Consider the following 17981-nt stretch of genomic DNA (forward strand, 5'->3'; position numbering starts at 1 on the left):
AATAAAACTTAATTTTTTTAGGTTTAAATTCATAAACATGTAGAAGTGTGTTTTAAAGGTTCAAGACACCCTGCAGAACTTTTTTGAGATTTTAGCAGATTTGTGTGTGTTGAGCATTGTTTAAGACAGTGTTAGCACCTGTCAGCTTTAATTGTGGGGAAAATTGAATAATTTTGAGCTTTTTTCAGCTAATATAGGGCGGGATCAAAATCGGTGACGTAGCACGAATCTGCTAGTGGAGTGATGACGCGTCGGTTTCTCATTATCATTCATAGCGGAGTTCTCTTATCCCTATGAGAAGACCCTGTTTCTTAATTATTCATGAGAACACGTGCTTTCCGAAAGCAAGGCAGACCAGCCAAGCTGTGAGAACCAATGACTGGATGAGACACACTGGTCGCATATATTTGTTTCCATGATCCACGGGGTTTGTTGCATGTTTTTCCCTGTGATTCTGTCAGGGCCAATACAGCAAAGCTGTTGGTTTGAGGGAAGCATTTTTGTTGAGAGAGCTGTACAAGAGTTGGTGAATGGCCAACTTTGTCTTTTATTAGTTGAGTTCGTTACCATTCAGACCTATTGCCTGTATCCGTGCTGCTGTGTTCGCCTATTTTTAAAATCACATTAAAACAGGGACTAAGCCAAAAAGAAAATGAATGAATGATACTACAAAATCATGGGTTTCCTCATTGTTTGTGTCTCATTTTGTGAGCCAACTGACAACAGTTGTTTGCTCCCCTCTTTTTCCCCTGCTCTGCTGGCCACGCCCACTCCTCCTTCTGCTTGCAGTGCTCCGTGTTACATGTAATTCTGTGGAAGACTTGAACAGAGAGAGGGGGGTTTCAAGCTGTAACAGGTCACGATTTAAAATATGATTTATAAAGTGCATGAATACAAAATTGAAATTGTTCATTTAATTTTAATAGATTTGATCAAATTTCTCCAATTAAGAGTTTAAACTGAGGACATAGTTCCTTCATGTTCCATCTAATTCCTTCATGTTGTACCAACACACATCGATTAAGTTAACTTAATTGTTTTGACAAATTTAAGTGGATTGAACATAAAACAAATAAATTGTCACAAAAAACTCAAGAATTGTGTTGATTTGGCTTATTTTAAATAAGTGGTTTGAACAAGCAGCAAAAATCTATTTTTTGAGCATATAAAATTTATTAATTAACTTAAAACTGCATGATAAAATTGGATTTATTGTGTATTTTTCCACAAAAGACAACGAAAGCATGGTGTCAAGTCAACTGCAATAGTCCATGGTCTCTTCTGGCTTACTGATACTATTATTCTTTCAGAGATTTGTACAGAGTGCTTGTGTTGCACATTATATAAGACAACGTCCAGCATTGGTTTATTTTAATCGCATGAGAAATTTGTTATTTTGGGGCTTTTTAATTTTTGTTTTGCTGTTTTCATCTTGCGGTTTTGAAATCTTCACCATGCTGAAATTATTTAGTTAGTTGTCAGTTTATTTTTACCACTGAATCTCATGATCTGATGTTTTTTTTATGAAAACCCAAGATAAACTCCATCACACACAAAGATCTACTGAAAGGACAATTTTGTTTACCCCATTCACCTGTACCGCATGTCTCTGGACTGATAGGGGAAACCGGAGCACCCGGATGAAACCCACATGAACACGCCAACTTTTAATCAAACCAAACCTAGAAAGTGTGAAAAGATTCTAAAATGCAGCAGCAAGTAAGGCCAACAGAGGCTGAACGAAGATAACTCTCAGCTTTCTTCTCTCTCTTTTTAACTGTCAGATCTAATATAGATCTGACATGCAGGCCAGGGGCGCATTTATTATTAAAGAAGTTCTAGGGCAAACACATGAAGTAATAAACAGCATAATTATCAATAATACAAAGCACACTTGAGCTAATTCATCATCGTGCACAACAAAATAACAAGATCAAGACTGACTATTTTTGTCAGAGATGCCATATTTGCTAGCTTTATTTATTTATTAGACATACAGGGTCTTATTTTTACTCCAAACTCAGTTCAAGTAGTTGCCGTGGAAACTGGAATGGATGAAATAAGTGTAAAAACTGGCTGAAAAATGCTCTATGTTCCAGCACATTCCCTCATAAAACCAAGGCTCCATCCACATCCATCCATCCATCCATCCATCTATCTATCTATCTATCTATCTATCTATCTATCTATCTATCTATCTATCTATCTATCTATCTATCTATCTATCTATCTATCTATCTATCTATCTATCTATCTATCTATCTATCTATCTATCTATCTATCTATCTATCTATCTATCACATTTTATAAGCAATACAATGTGAAATGCATTCATCTATATTTCCATCCATCCATCCATCCATCCATCCATCCATCCATCCATCCATCCATCCATCCATCCATCCATCCATCTATCTATCTATCTATCTATCTATCTATCTATCTATCTATCTATCTATCACATTTCATAAGCAATACACTGTGAAATGCATCCATCTACATTTCCATCCATTCGAGCGTCCATCCATCTGTGCGTCCATCCATCCATCCGTCCATCCATCCATCCATCCATCCATCCATCCATCCATCCATCCATCCATCCATCCATCCATCCCTCTCTCTCTCTCTCTCTCTCTCTCTCTCTCTCTCTATCTATCTATCTATCTATCTATCTATCTATCTATCTATCTATCTATCTATCTATCTATCTATCTATCTATCTATTCATCCATCCATCCATCCATCTATCCATCTACCACATTTCATAAGCAATACATTGTGAAATGCATTCATCTATATTTCATCCTCTCTGGTGTTGGGAGGTTTTCTGGGTGCTGAACTTCTCACTGCAGCTGCAGCTGCATTACAATCAGACGTAAATCATTCAGCTCAAACCAGCAGAAAGATGTGACTAAACCACTACCACTTTAATAAATATCCGTTGAGTTGCATCTGTTTCGCTGGGTAAAGCAGGTAGCTGGGAATGCATTTCAGAAAAGTCTACTTTAATAATCAGTATAAGCATATCCGGTTACTTTGAAGAACGAGTAATGGTGTGCGAAGGCTGAAAATTAGTATTCATGAATCAGATCGCATGGAGTGATGAGACACAGAGGGGAAGTGACAAAGACCCGTTCAAGAACCCTTCATTAAAAAAGGCTGATTGAAAGAAAATATACTGTGATTCTGCTGTTCCTGGGGGAAATGGATTCTATCACACAACCATTAATGAACAACACAAATATTAAGACTGCTATTTGGGCTGTGCAATGGCCTATATTATCAAAATATGGTGATATATTTGATTTATTTTTGTTTGTTACCATAGTTAAAATGGACGACACTGTATTTCTAAGAGGAATGTGTTGGCGTATGTTTCCTCCAGGTGCTCCGGTTTCCCCCACAGTCCAAAGACATGCGCTATACAATAGGTGAATTGAATAAACTAAATTGGCCATAGTTTATGTGTGTGCATGTGAGAGTGTATGGGTGATTCCCAGTACTGGGTTGCAGCTGGAAGGGCATACGCTGTCTAAAACATGCTGGATAAGTTGGCGTTTCATTCCGCTGTGGTGACCCCAGATTACAGTTTTTCTCAGTCACTTTGGTGCATTTCTCACAACAATTAGTACAAACTGCAAAACCTAGTTGATAACCTGCAAAAGTGCGTCTCTTGCTCAAAATGGATAGCTCATTCTTCAAAAACAAGTATTCGTGTTAATGAAAGTGTCAGTGTCATCAAGATGAAAAGTCCTGACATCATTGTTTATGAATAAGATAGTCAAATGGCTTTATCATGTTTTCATTATGACAGTTTACTCTGTTCATTTTTTCCAATGCAAAAAAGTAAAATTTTGGTGACACTTCCTGAAAATGCTCAAGACAGCACCATATACTGTTTGCACAGCCATTTGAAAACTACAGTAAAGTTAGACATCACTGCATTTAGTGAGGTATCTGAGTACAAGACACTGAATATGTATGGTTCACATTTTTACTGCATTTGCTCTTTGCAATTCTAATTGATTCACAGCATTGTGCAAAAGAACAAATACACCATTATTAACAACAAAAATAAACTTCCTTTGAGTAGAGCTGTGCACAACTGTAAACAATATTACAGTACATATTGGAACTGAACCTACAACATACATAGTTCTGTAAATCATTCATTAAATTGTTCATTTTCAGACATTTCAGGAAAAAAAATGATTAAAATTTTTTATCAAATTTTGACAATAAGATTTTGACAACTACAGTAGTAATGAGTAGTAATGAGCAACTCTCAAGTAATTAGATGCGGACTATTAGTTTTATATGGAATGATTATTCAGCATTTACAAGTTTAGTTAATTTTGACTGACATTACATAAGCAAATGATAATGTTATAAAACAGCAGAGAGTTGTATGAAAGCAATTGATGCATGTCCAAAAGCATTTGCAATTTGTTGAAAGGAATGAGAAACTGCTACTATGATGTGCACAAATGAATAATTGTTTTTGATAAATGCATTAACTGTTGTGCAAATGTAAATAGTGTTGTGAGAAATGCACCAATGCGACAGAAAAACTGTAATAAAGAGACTAAGCCGAAGGAAAATAAATGAATGAATATCATGATTTAAATGTCTGAATTGTTAGGAAAAGTAAAACATGACTGTTCACTTTCAAATGTAGTAGTGATGCTTCATTTTCCATGACAAAAATTTGAAACATACACTTAAACAATTTTTTTTGCTGCTTGTTCAAACTGTTTACTTAAAATGGGCTGAATCAACAGACTTCTTGAGTTTTTTTTTGGAACAACTTAATTGTTTTATGTTCAATCCATTTAAATTTTGTATTGATTTAAGTTAATCGATTACTGTCGGGACAACATTAAGGATTTGTGTGGAACCCAGCATTTTTAATAGAGTATGTTGGTTATAAAATCACATCACATATCGAATATTGCATTATTCAGCATGCTATCACATACTGCATTTTTCTTCTGTATTGCACAACCCTAACCACTATGGATGCCTACAAGAGCTGTTTTTCAATAACCCTGATGCCAAGCCTATACATACATCCCCATATTCTTCAATGTGAAATCAATGTTATTGAGTCTATTCTTGATGAACACAATGAGAGAATCCGAGAACCTTCCACTCCTAATGAGAACAGATTTTGCAAAACAAAGTGCATTAAAACTGAAATAAGACTACAGATCCACACACATTAACAAATCCATATTAGCTTTTATCTGATCCCTGATCCCTTGATAAACTGGCTCCAAAACTACATAATGAACTACTTTTTAAAAAGCTATTATAGTGAAGTTGCAACTGTAAACAGTAACAGAATGATCATTTAAATGAAGTAGCATCAATTAGCAGTTGGGTTTCTTCATATTTTACCCAAATATGTCCAAACTAAAGTTTAAACATTCTATTCATCTAATAAAATCATGAAAAAAACAACATTATGGTTTCTACAAAAATTATGTGTTCAACATTGATATGTAACACCAAAGACTGGAGTAATTATGCCATTTTGAAACTTGAAATGTATATAAAACAGTTCAAGTATCTCACAGAATCATTGTTAAATATCAAATAAATGCTAAATTAAAAGTTTAAAAAAAATACAGCTAGAAAAAAATAGTAAAAAAAAAAGCATTAAGTTCGTGCAAATATAACCCATGCTTTCTGAGGCAACTGTGCTTACAATATACTAGAGGAAACACAGAAGTGTAAAGTACTACACTGTAAAACCCAATAAGTTAAGGTAACTCAAACCATTTGAGGAAACTGATTACAACAAACAATTAGGCTTAAAAACTAATCCTAATGAGTACTGTAAACTTAATCCATTTGAGTAAACGAAGCAATTTGAGCACAGTGAAACCCAATAAATGAAGAGAACTCAAACCAACTGAGTACTGTAAGACCCAATAAGTTAAGGCAACTCAAACTGTTTGAGGAAACCGATTGCTTCAAACCATTTGAGTTTAAAAACTAATGTATGAGTCCTGGGAACTTTAACTCCATTTAAATTAAAGTAATGAGGTATTTAATTAACTCATTACCTTCAACACTGAGTTCAAAACTCTTTTCAAATGAGTAGAATTAACTTTCAGTAAATTGAGTAAACTACACTCATTTCATTTGATAAAGTTGACTGTTAGGTTTTACAGTGTATCTATAACTAAATAAATAATAACTGGTTACATAACGACTAAGTGCATAAATCAGTCATGTGAAGAATGTAGTACAATCCAAACCAAAGTGAGCATAATAAATTGCCCTCACATATGAAGAAAACTTAATCATAAATAACGATGTCTAAAATTAAACCTGTCCTCTCCACAAGTGTTTTGACCAAATCATTATTTAATATCTTATAATTTTCAGTGTTTATATTCTAATTCATGGTTCAGATTAGCATAGTGACATGAGTCATGCAACACAATTCTACTTCTGAGTTGATGACCATCTAGTCATCTATCCTGATCTTAACACATTCTCTAGATCCTGTGAGCTCTAATACCAGACCGCCTTTTCAATATGTGACTGTCGCAGTGACTCACTCCAATTTCACCCAGCCATTACAAGGCTTTCAGATTCAGGTGCTTTCAAAAACCGTAGTCTATGAGGAGTGATTTAGCCTGATCAAACCTCAGTCTAAAGTGTTTTCTGGAACTAACACACAATTCTCTGTTTTAACGCACAAAGAGCCTTGAGAGAAAAAGAAACAAAAACATCTGAATGAGCTGCAATCATGAGCTTTCAAACATAACCTTGGAGCCTATTTTTCACCCCCAAGTTAATAAGTATTTCTTGGAAGACAAGTTAGTAACTATGACAGAGAAAATGCAGGACAAATGAGTCAAGGACCATAGAAATACAGTCAGTGTTTGCTGATAACTGCCCATTTATTTAAGGAGATTTTGAAAATGAGTAACAAAGGCAACGTCTACAGTACATTCACTTAAATACATTCGATATTGGTATATGCATTTAAAAACAATCAAACATTGTGTGTGGTTTATTTATAAACCAATTTCGAGAGGATCACATGCTTATGATTGACCATGGCTGGTCCCGCATCAGCTAACACACGATGCACCTATCAGATGAATCCTAACTCACTATAGACCATTTCAGTGTGGTGATGCCATTGGCCCATGAACATTTCCTGCTCATTGTCAAACTATAACTGTAACAAGAGGCAATTAATCCTAACTTAATGGTAAAACAGCTGTCATAACATTATTTATCAATATGTGGACCTTTTTGTATTCTTGGAAGCCATGGAAGTTGGCGCAGTGGGTAGCGCTGTCGCCTCACAGCAAGAAGATCAGTGGTTTGAGCCTCGGCTGGGTCAGTTGGCATTTCTGAGTGGAGTTTGCAAGTCTAAAGACATGTGGTACAGGTGAACTGGGTATGCTAAATTGTCTGTAGTGTATAAGTGTGCATGAGTGTGTGTGGATGGCATGCGCTGCGTAAAACAGATGCTGGATAAGTTGGCGGTTCATTCCGCTGTACATTTTTTTAATGTAGATTGTGTCAAAGCAGCTTAACATAGTTCTAGTAAAGTCTAGATTTCAGAGTTGAAGTTCAGTTTAGTTCAGTTCAGTGTGGTTTAAATTTCACTGCTGAAAGTTCAAACACTGAAGAGAAAATACACCAAAGCGCAGCTCCACAAGTCCTGATCTGAGCAAGCCAGCGGCGACAGTGGCAAGGAAAAAAAACCTAGAAAGAAACCAGGCTCTGTTGTGCACGACCGTTATTCTTCTTGCCAAAGTTCCTGTTAGGAGCTGCAGTCGAGGTGCTGGAGGCTAGAGAAGCTGGACATTCATCGTGGAGAAGCTGCAGGAGTGAGTAGGGCACCGGTGGAAGGTCAGGCGTGCCCAGTGGTCTTTCAGGAATCAGTCTCATGCACTCCATTCCTAAATGACCACCACAACATCAGCTCAGGATACGGCCTGGTCCAGGATTATGGATACCTTGGGATCATCTCCTCACAGGTCTTGGATCGCATCAATAGTGCTGCGTAGTTCATCTTTGATGCCAACTTATGTGGCATGTCTTTGGATGGTGGGAGGAAACTGGGGAAACCAACATGAGCATGGGGAGAACATTTAAACTCCGCACAGAAACATCAACTGGCCTGGTGGGGACTTGAAGTGACTTTCTTGCTGTGAGGCAAAAGTGCTAACCACTGGGCTGCCGTGTCGCCCTATCTAGGAAAAGGGAAGAGGAGTAGGGGTGGAAGGGGGTATTCTTCAAGATGAAGATTGAGGTGAGAGGCTCGGGTTACTAATAGACCATTATGCCAACCGACCCAGCCGAGGCTCAAACCAGCAACCTTCTTGCTGTGAGGCGAACGTGTTATCGACTGCCCCACCGTGTCACCGAAGGGAAAACAATAGGGGTATAAAAATTCTCTACCATTTTGTTATTTAATTTTGATTAAATAAATGCAATTTCTTGGTGAGGCGTCAGTGAAAAGCTTACCAACTCCAAACTTTAGAATAATTGTATACATTGTATATTTAATTATATGTAATACAATGCTGAACAATCATAGAAAGACTGTCCAGAGGTTTTCTTTGTCTATGGCCAGAGATGTAAAATGTGGTTAGTTATTTTACTTTTAAAAAGTGAGTAAACCCATTGCCTTAAAAGTATCAAGTTCACTTTACTTTAAAAAGGGAGTAAATTAGGGCTGCACAATATTGGGAAAATCTACAATTGCAATATTTTTTTATTTTGCAATATATATTGCGACATGAATACAATTTCATTATATGACTTAATATCTCTATTTGGAAAGTATTTATAATATTAGATCAGTTGAGATGATTCTGTAGTGGGACTGCAGCTCCATAAAATCTAATAAACAATCTATAAAATGTTTGGGGTTCCCCGACGCATTTTCGATGTGTTCTCTGCTATTTGCAGTGCATTTCTCTATTTGCTTGTGTTGTGAGTATTTTCACGCATAACAGACTATAAATACAATCAAGAAAAAGATACAATTGAAATAAAGTGCAGTAACTGAATGATAAAAATGAAAAAAATATTCAATAAATTAAGCCACAGTTAAGGTCACAAATGGTACAATTTCCTATACCTGAATGTTTGAAAGTCAACTAATCACTTTAAAAGCAGTGGGTTTACTCACTTGTTTAAGTAAAGCAAAAAAATAAAAAAAGCTCTTTTTCAGTGTGCACAAAAGACTTTTACATCCCTGAAACCTTACAAAGGATAAGCAGATAGGAAATAGATGGACGACTGATGGACTGACAGTTCATTTCCCAGGAAACTCTTCAAAATGGAGCACAAAATATAAAGAAGATCAGGTTTTTTCCCCTCAGCCCTGCCTTCATACCTATCAAAATCTAATTCAGTCCTGTTGGATTCGATTCAATTTATACTCAAATAAATAAAGAGAGCATTCTGCAAAACTCTTATTCCCAGCATGCCAAAGAGACCTAAAACAAGATAAGGCTGAGAAAACTACTGTGGACTCTTAATAGAAAAATACAAGAAACACAGACAATCTGAGATTTATCTGGCATTCTCCAGGCATTTCATTTCAACGCTAACTGAGTAAATGAATGTGATAGAGGCTGTTAAAAAAGCAGAAACAATGTTTTCCGAAAGAACAGACTTCAAGTGTTAGAAATGAAAAACACACAGTTGTTTGCTCGCTCTCTCTCCTCGCAGTAGATGTGGGGTTGGTACCCATTTTCAGGCAGAAAGCAGAAGCAGCTCTAATGATTTAATGATGAGGGATGGTGGGAGCAGAGCCACGAGAGCTGGAGAAACGTGTACCCTGATCCCGGTGGGAAGCCATTTGAGCTCGACAAAAGAGCTCAAGCAGAAGCGCTCATTCAAATCAGTCAAGAACAACAGCAATTCAGGCACATCCATTAACATAAACTTAGCCCAACCTGTCATAACCAATCATGAGCCTGGATAAAGAGGTCGCTCGTTTCCATGGAGATGACTGACAGGTGACTTGAACAGCACAGGCTGGTACTCACACAGGTCATGCACCTTCACTATGAACTAAAACTGTCAGAACAGCATTAATAGGCCTCTGGTCATTTCTGCACACACAAATGCAAAACAGACACACAGATTTGGGCTGATTGACAGGTATGTTTGCCAAAAGCAGAGAGCGTGAACTGAAATAAAGCAGTTCTAATAACTCGACATCCACATTTGACTCAGAAGATTGAAATAAAGAGGCAAAGCCTAAGGCTGAAAATAACTGTTTCACAAGGTCACGTTTTTGTATCTGTTTAATTTTTCTGCTGAAAATTCTTCACTCATTCATTTTCCTTTGGATAAGTCAATTTATTAATCAGAGGTCGCCACAGCGGAATGAACCGCTAACTTACAGTATCCAGCATATGTTTTACACAGCAAATGCCCTTCCAGCTGCAACCCAGTACTGGGAAACTTCCATACACACTTATTGCTGTGAATCGTATAACAATTTAGCATTTTAAAAATGTTGTATAAAGGTTTACCCTTTAACATAACCGGAACTTAATCAGATCTTACAAATACAAATTTGTACCAATTCGACAAAACAAACTTTCATAAGATTATAGTTTAGATTAGTATATAATTGTATTGAACTGAATTGCAATGAATGGCGGAAGAAAGTAGTTCCTCTTACAAAAGAGTTTTTAGACTCTCTGTGTTTGATTTTCTTTTTTATATACATGATTATGCCGATGAACTGTTGTATAGACGCAATATCACACTCATAGCAGCTCGATGTGGCTGTAAATCTGCACTGGTGGGATACTAAGGCAACACACGCCTCCCGCCAATGCCGATATACAGCTACATCGCACTGCTACTCGAGTGATATTGCTCATAAATGTCATTATAAGTTCTTAAGTACTTGAGCTCAGCAATGCTGTCTTCAGCTGAAATAAATCACAAAACCTATTTTCAAAATGTATTTTAAGCTATTGTTAAACAACATGAATTTATGTTTTTATATTTATATTCGATTATGTTTTACTAAAATGTTTATGGTATGATCAACTCAATTACTAGAAGATGTTTATGTTTAATTACTGCTAAATGTAAAAACAAAGATCTTTAATTTATTCATTCATTCCTTTTCCTTCGGCTTAGTCTCTATTTCAGAGGTCGCCGCAGCAATTCCAGCATATGTTTTACACACCTTCCAAGCTGCAACCCAGTAATGGGAAACATCCATACACACTCATTCACACTCATACACTACAGCCAATTTAGTTTATTCAATTCACCTATAGGGCATGTCTTTGGACTGTGGGGGAAACTGGACCACGCAAACACGGGGAGAACATGCAAACTCCACACAGAAACGCCTCCTGGCTCAGCCGGGACTCGAACCAACGACATTCTTGCTGTGAGGCGACAAGTTCTAATATTACTATAAGCACAAAAATACAACTAATTATCCTATTAAACTACTGAAACGGTGCAGTGAGTCAGGAAGAAACTGAATTTATTTATTTATTATATGATCAAATACATTATACCTAAAAACTGTACAACAAACTATTTTGGCAATAATTTGACACCAAGTTATACGTATGCACAACATTAAATTAATATTAAGTTTCATTAACCAAGAAACCATCTAATTCACACATATAAGTGCTTCATTAAGAGTAATTGATTAAAACCACAGGCTCACATGAGTCATTTGTCAATGAACCGAACTACACTAATTACACCGCAAGCTTGTTTATGCGCACAGCAAGAAAGGTAAAGACACATTTCAGCTAATTACACTACATTCATTTACATTTACCAAACATTTATATATTTAGCAGATGTTTTTATTCACAGCTTAGCATACTGCGTTAAAGCTATACTTTCGCTTTTATTTTTTAAATGCATTTCTTGGAATTCAAACCTACGTAATGCTCTATTGTTTATTGTCTTTTGAAAAGCATTCAATGTAGTAGCAAAACAATAGGAAATGCTGCAAAAAGAGTACACATCATGCTGAGCGAGCTCTGCACGACACACTTATCCTTACCCTGACACTCAGGTATTTTTAAAGTGCTGGCATTATTCAGTAACTCTCACTCCATCTCCAGCAGCTCTGCACAGTCAGCATAAAAGCAGACAAAAATGAACGAAACTAGCGGCCAAAAGCCAAACAAGCTTAGAGAAAAGAGAGAGACGGTCTGTTCAAACACGACTGAGCGTTTCATCTAATAAGCTGAAGCCTAATATTGATGAAGAGACAGAATGCAGGAACAGAAGGCGAATGGAGGGACGGGTGGAGGGGTGGAGAGGTGGAGCTGGATTTCGGCCCATAGCAGACAAACTGGAAATGGACATAGACATAATGTACATATGGCCAAAGAGCTGCTCGCTCTGTCAGACTGACCCAAAATAATGCCTGAGTGCATGAGAAACACAGCACCCAGGAGACAGCAGCGAACAAACCGATGGCCTCCAAATGGGATGACACTCGGCCTCAGACGTGGTCTAAAAGAGTCCTTTAAAAAGCTGGACATTTTACTCAGTGGCCATCTTTGAAAAGGGTCATTTGTAGAGGTTATATAATGAACACTGTTAGTATCATTGAGATACTGTCAGTTTTTATTAAAAGTGTAAATTATTACTATTATTATTATTATTATTATTATTATTATTATTATTATTATTATTACATTTAATATTGTATTGATTTTGTATTTATTTATTTCTACAAATGTGTAATAATAATATTGTTTTAATAAAATAATAATAATTCCAATAATAATAATAATAATAATAATAATTCATTTTTTATTTATAATGTGCTTTTCTCAGTCCCAAAGCGCTAACAGAGATACAAGGCAAACAAAGCAGAACAATAAAAACAGTCAAAAAATAAAAAGACCACAATAAAATATGAACAATTCAATACAATTGGAAATAACAATATTTCACTTAAAAAATTAACTAAACATAAATATGGAAATATGGAAAATATATAAGTTAACACTAAAATGATTTAAACTAAACAAAAATGACATAAATATTAAAATAAACAATATACAGTTGCAATCCAAATTATTAGCCCCCCTTTGAATTTTTTTTCTTTTTAAAATATTTCCCAAATGATGTTTAACAGAGGAACAAAGGAAATTTTTACAGTATGTCTGATAATATTTTTTCTTCTGGAGAAAGTCTTATTTGTTTTATTTTGGCTAGAATAAAAGCAGTTAAATTAATTAAATAAATAAAAAATATATATATTTAGGTCAAAATTATTAGCCCCTTTAAACTAGATTTTTTTCCCGATAGTCTACGGGACAAACCATCGTTATACAATAACTTGCCTAATTACCCTAACCTGCCTAGTTAACCTAGTTTAGCCTTTAAATGTCACTTTAAGCTGTATAGAAGTGTCTTGAAAAATATCTAGTCAAATATTATTTACTGTCATCATGGCAAAGATAAAATAAATCAGTTATTAGAAATGAGTTATTAAAACTATTATGTTTAGAAACGTGTTGAAAAAAAAACTTCTCTCCGTTAAACAGAAATTGGGGAAAATAACAAACAGGGGGCTAATAATTCAGGGGGGCTAATAATTCTGACTTCAACTGTATATGTTTAAGAGGTACATAAAAAGTACTAAAGTCACACTGACAATTAGACTAAAATTAAATAAATCAATGAGTTTTGCACTGATATCAAAATAATAATTGTTGTGATAATATGCCTGCAACGTGTGGGGAGCAGAGACAGGGGAAGGATTGGCAAAGGACCTCAAGCCGGGAATCAAACTCAGGTCGCCGCGAGCACCTTGGTGCTATGTGTCAATGCACTAACTACTAGGCCATTGGCACCGACAGCAAAGCTAAATTGGATTAATTAACAAAAGATTAGAAAAATAAACAGTAACAAAGATAAAACAACACTGTAAAAAAGTTCACAATGACCCAAGTTCGATTCCCACCTCGAGGTCCTTTGCCGATCCTTCCCCTCTCTCCTCTCCCCACACTCTTGCCTGTCTATACTCTCTTTCCTATCAATTAAAGGTGGGTGGAAAAAGTTGAGTACATGAGAAAAAGTTAAATGAAATAAGAATTATGCTTTTCTATGTTCATTCAACTTCAGGCATTCCAGCTCTGCAGACAAAAAATGTTCAGTTGGCACAACTTAAAAAGTTTTGTTACTGAGTAGTTCACCTCTCCAGAAAACTAATAATCTTATGTGAACACAACTAAAGGTTTTTTTGTATTACTGACAAATCATTTTAAGTCAGTGCAGCTGATGTTTTCAAAAGTGAACAAGTGAACAAGAAAAAGCTAAATAAAAAAAGAATAATATATTTTTTTTGTTGTACTGACTTTTTACACAGTACTGACTTTTTTTACAGTGAACATTAAAAACACTTCTCATAAAATAACAACTAATGTGGGAGAATATTCATTCATTCATTTTCTTTTTGGCTTGGTCCCTTTATTCATCAGATGTCGCAACAGCGGAATGAATCGCCAACTTAACCAGCATATGTTTTACACAGCGGATGCCCTTCCAGCTACAACCCAGTACTGGGAAACATCCATACACACTCATTCACACTCATACATTATGGACAATTTAGTTTATTCAGTTCACCTGTACGGCATGTATTTGGACTGTGGGGGAAACCGGAGCACCCGGAAGAAACCCACGTCAACACGGGGAGAACATGCGAACTCCACACAGAAATGCCAATTGACCCAGCCAGGACTCGAACCAGCGACCTGCTAACCACTTAGCCACTGTGTCACCTGGGAATATTCTTTTTTAATAAAAAACCCATCTCTTCTGAGAGCACCTGAACGCTGATGAATAAAACCAAGAGCCATCGTCTCTCCCCCACCTCATCACACACCAACTCAAAATACTATAAAATCTGAGAGTGCCTCACACAGGTGAGTGAGCTTAACAAACCACCTGTAGAAAACTCACTCATTTATCTCACTGATACATAAACCAACACACACACTGTGCATTTATGAAGTGTGCTTCACACAGGTGCAACCCAGGCTCATTCTGATTACGTAGCCCTATATACATTTCTGGAGAGCACCAAATACATCCCAGGAGCTTCGTTTTTTGCAGTTTTTGTTTTCGCGAATCCAAAAAAGGCCGCTGTGTGCGCTTTTTCTCTTGCGAGTGCCATTCATGCCTGCTCTTCTCGTGTAAATCCACCAGAGGCTGCTGTTGACTGACTGACCGACCAATTGACCATTTCAGAATGAGCCTGTGTTACACAGGTGAGTGGGCTTGACAAACCACCTGCAGTAACTCTCTCTCTCTCTCTCTCTCTCTCTCTCTCTCAATAAAAGCACTTAATTCTCTGAGCACAAACAAGTTACTTTGTATAATTAGCACTTCTTGTTTGTACTGCCTCGTCTTATTGAATCCTCAATTGTAAGCTGCTTTGGAGACAAAAGTGTCTGCTAGATGACTAAATGTAAATGCTAAATGGTAGATCACCATGCCACCATTTTAGGTCCCTATAATACACCCTTATTGCTTTCTTTAAAAAAAAGACAAACTCAACTTATAAAGCCACCCTTCATTGCTTTTCTTTATGGGTGTCTCTGCTTGGTGCTTAATTTTAAATGCTAATGAGATTTTCAGGCCCAGTAAGGGCTGCTGTTTACTGGCTGTTTTGAGCATTACAGTAATAACATGCTGTGTCACAAAATCTAATCTCCATGGCGACTCTCAAAAAGAAAAAACAAATCTGCATCTCAGATCATTGAAAGCACAAATTATTTAGACTCCTCTCAAACTGGATCACAGGAAGTAAATAGAGCAGGCACACATACACAACACTCCTTGAGGAAATCTATAACCTCTAAACATTAAAACGGTTAACTGTGCCGCTCATTTACATGTACAATTATAAAGACAAACCATTATTTTAAAAAGAGGCATTTGTAGAAAACCTTGGTACAATCTGTAGTAAAATCTTAGTTTGTTCACTCACTGTACACTTACATTAAGAAAGGTTTGTTTATTATAAGTCAGGCTGCAAATTGCTGACATGTTTGTAACATTTTAGCAAGTTGCTATCCTTTTGATAAGATGTTATAACAAGCTGACATGTTAATAATAAATATTTGCTACCATGTTTAAAACCTTTCCGCTCATTGCTCGTATTTATTTTTTTAAATGTTTTATCTTGCTAGGTTCTACACAAGAACACAGGAAGGAATTTAGTTAACTATTACTTACTAACTGTTTAATTTAATTAAATAGTTGCAAATTTAAGTGAAATGAACATAAAACAATTAAGTTGTCTCCAAAAAGTTGTTTCAGCTCATTTTAAATAAGTAGACTGAACAAACTTCAAATGTTATTTTTGAGTGGTCACACGGTTTTATCAAGTTACTAGCATTTATATTTGTTTTCTTGTTATGGCAAAGCTGAATTTTCAACTTCTGCTACTTTTCACGCTAATTATAATTACGGACATATTATCGAGGAATAAACTAATATTTTCATGGAATTCTTTAAACACCAAAAAAAAAAAAACTTAATGACGTCTATGATTTGTAACTGAAAGCATTTGCCTCATCTCTCTATCTCCACATGGACAACCTTTCTGCTGCAGTCAGTGTGCTCGGTAACTCACATAGTACAGTACTGGAATTGTTATGCAGAGTGCTTGGATTTGAGTCTGGTAAAGCACAGTTCTATAAAAGAGATTAAAATATTGTGCTATCAAAGTGAAACTATGTGGTCGCAGTGTATTTTCTCTTACATTTGCTTTTGAAAACCCTAATGGTTGGGTTTAGGGAAGGGTTTATGTAACCCCAGTGAAACAGAGTTAAATAATTATTTATAATATTGAATTGAACAGTATAATATACCTATTTACATATCTAAAAGTCTTAAGTAAAATAACAAACAAAATAAAATTGGTGTATCCAAATTTAGTTAAAGAAATAATAACAGCCAATAGGAGGAGCGGGTAGTTAGCGCTGCCCCTTTTTTTTGCTTGCCGTAAAAGATGCAGATCAGAGACAGATTAACAAAGCAATAGAGGGTAATCATTTTGACACAAGGATTAAAATACGTGCGCTGACGCCATTTTCGAATCATGTGCGTGTGTGTGTGTAAAAGGAACAGAGATAGAAACATTATAAATAGAGGCCTGAGGAGATTTTCCAGAGGAGATTTTTCCTGAGATTCCCTGAGTTTCCCTTGAATTCTTTTATTGTAGCAAGCCAGCCAGGAGGTGGTGCTTATGAGTAATTCATTATAACCATTACACTTAGGTCAGTGATTTGCTAGGTGATCTGTACGACAAGCCCCGCCTTCTTGTAGACATGTTCAAAAAAGACATGTATTTGAAATGGAAAAACAAAAAACACACCCCGGTAGCGTATTTCAGACTCGCAAAAATGTAGACAGCACCCTCTAGTGGATTTGTCATCTGAAACGTGCAATGAAACCTACCTGGAGCAATGTATTTGATGTCTTGCAAAAATGTAGACATGTATTTCCAACACTGTAAAAATGCTGGGTTCCACACAATACCATCATGTTGTCCCAACACAAATTGAATAAGTTAACTTGCTCACAGCTTTGAGCACATTTCATGCATAAACGCATACATTCTTTTGCATAAAAATTGCATGTAATTATCACTGTAGTGACACAGTAAGCAAGCAGAGCACAACATTTCCGCTTTTCCATCCTCTTTAACAGCAAAAAATTACTGGCTTATTACTCAAGGCTCTGGATGTGTTTTCAAGAAGCTCCAAGCATACATTACTGCGCGTGCATACACACATTCACACGCACATACACACACACACACACACACACACACACACACACACACACACTTAAGTATGTCCGTTGGAGGATGATATGTGTCGCAGCAGTGAACGCTGTGCCCTGTGGTGCCCCCGTCTTCATTAAAGCTTGAAGTTCTTGTAGCCGTGCTGGGCTCACAAACG

At 36.3% G+C, this 17981-nt stretch overlaps 1 protein-coding gene across 1 annotated transcript in view; it reads right to left on the reverse strand.

Moving 5' to 3' along the window:
- aatkb (apoptosis-associated tyrosine kinase b) overlaps positions 1-17981 on the reverse strand; it is a 91537-nt gene that overhangs the window by 41967 nt on the left and 31589 nt on the right. The window lies entirely within an intron of this gene.

Source organism: Danio aesculapii, chromosome 12, assembly GCF_903798145.1.
Source record: "Danio aesculapii chromosome 12, fDanAes4.1, whole genome shotgun sequence".
Classification (NCBI taxonomy): Eukaryota; Metazoa; Chordata; class Actinopteri; order Cypriniformes; family Danionidae; genus Danio; species Danio aesculapii.